An 8,144-nucleotide genomic window follows, 5' to 3' on the forward strand; every position below is an offset into this window, starting at 1 on the left:
TCGATCCGGGACCGTCGTGTGCAGTTTCTCTGGTTATCACAAGAGCTGGACATCAGCCATTTTCCGGGAGATTTCACTTTTAACAAGAGATTTTGTCATGGAAAGCCGCGCGGAGGCTTTGCGCGTCACGACCGATTCGCTGATGAAGCAAGACAAAGGAACACCTCCATTTCGGAGTGTTAAAGGACAAGTTGGGACATGCCTATCTCGGCTTTCAGTGCTTACCAGTCGAGTGAGTATAAGAGCTGGGCATGTCCCAACTTGTCCTCTAACACTCCGAAACGGAGGTGTTCCTTTGTCTCGCTTCATCAGCGAATTGGTCGTGATGCGCGAAGCCTCCGCGCAGCTTTCCATGACAAAATCTCTTGTTAAAAGTGAAATCTGCTGGAAAATGGCTGCTGTCCAGCTCTTGTGATAACCAGAGAAATTGCACACGTCGGTCCCGGCTCCACACAGCCATCCGTTTAGAAATGATGTGGTGGTTTCTGCCTCTCGATGGCGGCTCGGAGCGCGGCGCGCCGTGCGCCATTGTGGACCGTCCTTAAAGCTGTAGTAACACTCCTTATTCTCTGTGAAGCCCGTAGAATTTTCACCGAAAACCAGATAAATTTTTCAAATGGTTTCCAGCTGCCTGTCTCTAACAGTTTCTGAAAAAATTCTGATGGAAAAAAAAAAAGCCCAAATCATTACGCCATTTCCTCGCAATGAAACGACGATGAGAGGGGTGGAGCAGTGCTCACTCAAAGCCTGCCCACAGTCGAATGATGCAACCGACAGGCGTGAAAAAACTCACACATGCGCACGAAGGTTCAAGCTTGGCTGACGTAAAAACATATGAATCAAATCCATATAGTTTTTTAAAAAATAAAAAGGTCTGTTACTTTTCTCACAGACCTCGTACGCAGTTTTGCCGCCGTGTGGATTGATGAAGCCGCACGACACCATGCATGCACGCTCATCAAAATAAATGTTCCACCTGCCAGTCAAAAGGATTCTTCTGGTGAGATTTAACCATTCTGACACCTATAACACCATGCAGCACCGACCTGAACCACTCGGTGGAAATGATGCTGTCAGTAGCCTGTAAAAATCCAAAAATTAATCCATAAATTAATGGGACTATTAAGTAAATGGTTGTCAGCCTGATGTCACTTCCCCTTCCTTCTCCAATGTTGAGACTCGCCCGGAAGTTCCTAGTTTTTAGCGGGGTGCAGTTTAAAATCCGAATGTTTATTTCTTTAAATTTCAAACTGTTGTTTAATTTTAGTCTTAAATACCGATACTAAAAAAAAAAAAAAAATTACATTTGGTGTCACCTTCACTTTAAGAAGCAGTTTACTCTCATTTTGTGCCTTTAAAGTGACATTCATTAACTCATTATCTGTGCTGCTTTACACTGTGTGCCTTATAAAATGAATAATTCAGTGATTTAATACATTTTGCTTCTTCTGGCATTAAGTAATAAATGCAACTTATACTCTGGTGTGACTGATATGTTTTTTGTTTGTTTTTTTCCTGTTAAGGAAGCGTTTTTGGAATAATGTGACTTGTATTCTCGAAAATGTGGTATCTTGCTTTTAAAGTCCAGCATTGCTGTCAATTACAAAATGACTTATAATACGCACAAAATAACACCATAAATCAGCCATTCCCAAACTTAAAGCATATCCCTAGGCAAATGAAATGTTAGTTTTATTGAGACATGTACAATGTTTTTGTTTATCACAAAACACAAGAGTTTGACTTAAAAGCCCAACATAGTCATATTAAAGCCATATTATATTTGTAGACAAAAAGTGGAAAAGGTCAAAGGTGAGCAGCCCCCACAGAGGTTTGATTGATAACATTTTAATGTGTTGTCATAGAACTGCATCAACGTAACGCAGGAGTGTTTCACAGAATGACCACAGAACACAGCTGACACATTATGGTGGGCGTGTCTGGCCATGCAGAGGAGGAGGAGCCAACATCCAGCTGACTGAAGCTGTCAGAAACCTGGATCAGAGCAGCTGAACCAACCAGCAAACAGCATCATCTGGTGAGTAAAAAATTATTTAACTGGACTATGTCATTCAGTTTGTCAATAAATTTGTAAATTATTGGTAATGATACATTAACTTTTTTTATTTTCAATTTGTGGAACAGGACTCCAACCCATGCCAGCTCAGTGGACTGCAGTACCTCCCTGGATGGACACAGAGCTCTGGCAGTCACAGAACATCGAGTGTATGCAGGCTGTGGATCCAAACCTGAATCCCACATCTTCAAGTTCCGACAGGATGGCAAGTGCCACCCAGAGTGCTCCCGTGCAACGTTTACTACTTCCAGCCGTAAGACAACAGTCTGTGCAGGCAACGACTTCAGTGTCAGGAGTGATGTCCCGGACCAGGTTTGTTCTGGAGGCTGAGGACGATGTCAGCCTTTCAACTTTTGTTGTTTCCCTTACCCAGCACATCCCAGCTCCAGACACCCAACACCAGCCTGCTTGACAACATTGTGTCTACAGCAGATGATGACCAACATAATGACAATGATTACAGATCCACACTGTTCTCCAATACCAGGAGAGAAATTCAATTCAACATCCCAAGCAGAAATGTTTTTTTTTTTCTCAAACTTGGCATTTTGTCTTTTTGCTAAATTTTTATAGTTAAATATAACTTTCCCCATTTGCCCTTATTGATGTATCCCATAATCCCTTGCGTGCCAGAGTCGCAGTCAACAACATATAGAGAATCAACACGATGACAGTTGTAAATTTTTATTTAAATTTAAATTTTAAATGTAAATTTTTTTATTATACTACAAAAATGTATTTTTTATGCTTCTCATCATGTTAATAAGAGACTGCTGCATGATACCCTGAAAACTTGCTAAAACAATTAGAACAAATCTGTGTCTATTACGTTTAATCTGTGGGAATTTAATAAATGCAAACCGAATTTCAGACATATATATTAGTCTCGAACAAAGAGGACAACAGTGTTGTAAAGAACAATAAGACATTAAAGAGCAAACTTCACTTTCCCCCAGAACGACATGATCAGGAAGCGACTGTAGCTCACAGCAGCTCCCATTGAAAATAACAGAGTGTGTCTCAATGCAGTTCTCTGTTACTGAGATCTCGCAGCGTGGCGACCTCTCCGAGGTTTTGCGGGATTTGAAACGTCAATAGGGCGAATAAGAATAACTTTAATTCCCAGTAAAAAATGTAATAAATTTCAGTCCTGGTAAAAACAAATTAGAATAATTTTCAGTTCCAGAATCTCAGGAAAAAAAAAGAAGATTAAATACAACTTAGAATAATTTTCAGTCCCAGAAAAAAGATTAAATTTCAGTCCTAGTAAAAACAACTAACAACAAATTTACAATGTACAAAATTTACAAAACAATTCACAAAACGAATATACAGGAAATGTTGCTGGTGCACAGGACAGGAGGGTTGCAGATACAGACACCACACCCAACTCTGGATGGAGCTGCACCTCAAACAGAGGGAAAAAAAAAACAAAACAGAATCAGGTATCAGAAAGACAAGAAATGCAGTATAATTTGTCAGCATTAAGCAAGAAAAACAAGAAATACTAAGGTGATCGCCGGCCACTAGCCCTAAGATTCACTAAAACACCCAGAATTTCTAAAGTTGAGGTCGCGGCCCGCTCTGTTTCCTAATAAAATGAATTTAAAAGAGTAAAAACCAGAGTAACATACTATGCCAGTATGCTAGCCATACGAAAGGGAAAATAAGTTAAGTCTGTACTTGAAAGAATCTGACTGCTTTATTGACGCAGGGAGGGGAACGATAAAAGAAAGCTCTATGACCCACAGACTTTTTATTCACCCCAGGGTAGTCCTGCACCCTGAAAAGACAAAACTCAGGCCAGTATGTGTCGGCTAGGCAGTGGTGGGCACAGTTCCCATAATCCGATAACCGGTAATTATCGAAGATGTTTTCATTATCGGATTATCTTTTCAGATAACTTTGAAAACCATTATCTGACTAATTATCTTCCGATAAATTTTAGTCCGATAATTTTTAGACCATTAACACAGTAAACAAAGCTGAACAGCTATAAACTCTTAGAAAATTTAAAATCAGTCAACTACCTGTTAAATGTTTTGTAGCAGATGCGTAGTTCTACCCTCTGCAAAAAAAAAGGAGAGCTGCTTCTAGAAGAAACCGCTCTGTCCTCTGCAGGCAAAGGAGAACTGGTCACCAAAAAAAAAAAAAAAAACTCATTTATTTTAACCCCATACTGATACGACGGCAATATCACCCAAGTCATCCAGAGGCATACATTTTTAACTTATGGTTCAAATTTTAATCAAACTAATTTCGGACAAGTTATTTAAATTAATGTTACATCTGAAGTTTTATAAAGTCAAAATATCAGATATATGTTTTAGTTTTAAAGTAATGCGCTAATTTTTAAGGTTTTAATGGATATGATTTTGATGCTTTCAGAGGCGATCGTGGTGTTAAAACTCAAAATCAACATGTTAGTAGTTGAAAGTGTACCAGAGACAATACTGAAATTTATCGGTTATTAGTTATCTGTAACTTCCGATACATTTTTGGGTGGTTTATCGTTTTATCTTTATCAAAGATAACTTTTCAGTTATCTGATTATCTGTTATCGAAGTTAATTTTTTGGTTATCTGTGCCCACCACTGTGGCTAGGTAGGGAGCCCTTACCAAAAAATAGTACTGATAAGTATATAAAAAGTAAACTGGAAGTATACTTGAAACATACTTGTATGTACTACTTTTTGGTAAGGGAGGTGTCAGTCCATGAACAATTACATGGGTTAAAGTTCTCCGTCACCACGACAGATTTCCGTCATTTGGAAAATTTAACCACACATGCGCGCACACGTGTCGTGTGTTTTGAGGCTGAAATATGATAGTCTCACTGTCAAAGCAACATCTCATTCTGTGCTAATCATAGCAGGAGCAATGTCAGCGTGGACTGCGGAGGAAGGGACTGTGTGAATTTTCACTCCTCTCCGCTCTGTTTACTGCTTGCCATGAGCCACGGTCGTCCTCCTCCCTGTCCAGCGGAGGGAGAGAGAGTTTTTTATCTGTCGGACCTGCGGCCCGGAGGACCGACAACCAGCTGCTAACAGACGGTGGCAGCAGCAGAGAACGAGTCACTTGGAAGAAAAGCGCTTAATCAGTGAAGTTCCACAAAAACCACACATGGAGGATATTTTTTTTTCTTTCCTTTTTTACACGAGGGGCTGTAACTTTAGCTTGTCGGTGAGCCCACGTGACACTGGTAACACCGTGCGCATTTGAAGGAACGAGTCACGTTTCACATAAGGGAGGACATTATCTTTAACTTCAGGTGATGAAGTGGTGAAGTGGGAGATATTAATGATCCAGTCCGGGTCTGAGGGTTGGCTTCCCCTCGGAAAAGCCACGTTAATGAGGAACAAATAAAAAACTCCGGTGGGACGCAGCGGACGAGCCTCGTTTATTGATCACACGAAAGTCCTGGTTAGTGACTTTAATCAACAAAAAAGGTGAGTCACAATTGATATTTTTAAATGGCTTTGATGAAGTTTAATTTGCGGTACACTACGTTTGTTTTACGAGTGAGAGCATTTTACCGATTAAATGTGAATAAGCCAGTTTCAGCTTTCTCAGTGCACATGCAAAATTTGACTTGCTCTTTTAAAGAGACACCCCCCCCATAATCAATACTGTGTTTTTACTTGACAGTTTGAAGTGACTTTTGTTTCAGAGGGCTTCATACCTATTAAAATTCACCAGACTACACAAAATTTGACTTACTCTTTTAAAACATTTCTGGGGGAGATCCCCCAGACCCCCATAATCAATACTGTGTTTTTAATTTCCATTTCTCTTTAGGCCAGTTGATGTGTTCTTTGGCAAATTGTAACCTCTTCTGCACATGTCTTTTATTTAACAGAGGGACTTTGCGGGGGATTCTTGCAAATAAATTAGCTTCACACAGGCATCTTGTAACTGTCACAGCACTTACAGGTAACTCCAGACTGTCTTTGATCATCCTGGAGCTGATCAGTGGGTGAGCCTTTGCCATTCTGGTTATTCTTCTATCCATTTTGCTCCATTTTTCCATTTTCTTTCATGCGTCTCTGGTTTTTTGTCCACTTTAAAGCATTGGAGATCATTCTAGATGATTTTTTGCACCTGTGTATAAGTTTTCCCCTCTCCAATCAACTTTTTAATCAAACTACGCTGTTCTTCTGAACAATGTCTTGAACGTCCCATTGTCCTCAGGCTTTCCAAGAGAAAAGCATGTTCAACAGGTGCTGGCTTCATCCTTGAATAGGGGACACCTGATTCACACCTGTTTGTTCCACAAAATTGACAAACTCACAGACTGAATGCCACACTACTATTATTGTGAACATCCCCTTTTCTACTTTTTTTTTACTAATAGCCCAGTTTCATAGCCTTAAGAATGTGCATATCATGAATGCTTGGTCTTGTTGGATTTGTGAGAATCTACTGAATCTACTAGTACCTTGTTTCCCATGTAACAATAGGAAATATACTCAAAACCTGGATTAATCTTTTTAGTCACATAGCACTACTATTATTCTGAACACTACTGTACCTTGATGTTCAGGTTTTGCATTCTTTTTATGCTTTGTCTCTCTCTCCTTAGAGGCTATTTAGAATAGATTTGTATACTGTATTTATTGAGGGGAAAAAGAGTGTGTGGCCCCACTACGCCACATTTTAGGGAATTGCTGGCATTGATTTTTGCCAGGAAAAAGATTTCAGTCAGATGAAAATTTATTGCTTTAACCCATGGGCTAGTAGCAGAACCTTAAAATCTGATCTCACAGGGACAGGAAGCCAGTGAAGAGATGCCAAAATGGGTATAATGTGGGCAGACTTTCTGCTTCGTGTCAAAAGTCTGGCAGCAGCATTTTGAACCAATTGGAGACCCCTAATTGCTGGACTGCAGTAAACCAGAAAATAGAACATTGCAGTTGTCCAATCTAGAAGAGACATGAATCAGTCTCAGCATCAGCCATCGACAGGATGGGCCGAATCTTCGCTATATTTCACAGGTAGAAGAAAGCAGTACTTGTAATATCGCTAACGTTGAGGTCAAAGGACAACACAGGATCAAAAATGACCCCAGGGTTCCTCACTTTGTCAGTGTGATGTATGACACACGAGCCTAGGCTAAGCGTTAGCTGGTCAAATTGATGCCACTGTCTCACTGGACCAAGAACCATCATTTCAGTCATATCAGAGTTTAAAAGTAGGAAGTTGCTTGACATCCAACTTCTCACTGATGCAAGATAATCTTCTAAGGGTTTTATGTGGATGAGATTACCAGCAGTTATCAGTATGTATAACTGAGTATCATCAGCATAGCAGTGAAAGGCAATCCCAAAATGCCGCAATAAGTGCCAAAGGGGTGCTATATAAAGGGAGAAAAGCAGGGGGCCTAAGATGGACCCCTGTGGAACCCCAAATTTCATGTCACTAAGGTTAGACCTAGTGTTATTGTACAAAACACAGTGAGAACAGCTGGTCAGGTATGACGTCAACCATGCAAGGGCATTCCCAGTTATCCCAAAATGATTCTTCAGCCTATCAAGAAGCATATGATAATCCACTGTATCAAACGCAGCACAAAGCCAAATGAGCAAATTTAAACAACGAAGTTTCCAAATTGCACCAGTGCTTCAGTAAGTTCCTCTGGCTCTTGCCAGGGTTATTTGCAGTATTGTGCCCTCTCTGGATTTTTATATCCTGCATATTCTTCCCTTGCCTCCAGGCACCAACTGCTAAGTGGGGACAACGTCAAGATCAGTGATGCCGGGTATCTAATCCACATAAGATTATGGCACACCATACAGGTTTGGACAATGAGCCACACAGTCCTCGGACTGTGCTGAACCTAGAAACAATTTGCTAGAATTCCAAACAAAAAGAAAAAAGAAAACACCCGTGGCTGGACATGAAAGAGCATTTGGGCTCAGAGCAGGTTTGAGTCGTTTTGGTGCCCGGGCCTCGATTTGCTGTGGTGACCCTGTGTGCAAACAAGGGAACAGCTGAAGGGACTTACTTTGTTAGAAAAGACTATGATTTAGATTGTCATGTGAGCAAAATCTCCGTTTATATACGGATT

The sequence above is a fragment of the Thalassophryne amazonica genome, unplaced genomic scaffold, assembly GCF_902500255.1.
Source record: "Thalassophryne amazonica unplaced genomic scaffold, fThaAma1.1, whole genome shotgun sequence".
NCBI classification, from domain to species: domain Eukaryota; kingdom Metazoa; phylum Chordata; class Actinopteri; order Batrachoidiformes; family Batrachoididae; genus Thalassophryne; species Thalassophryne amazonica.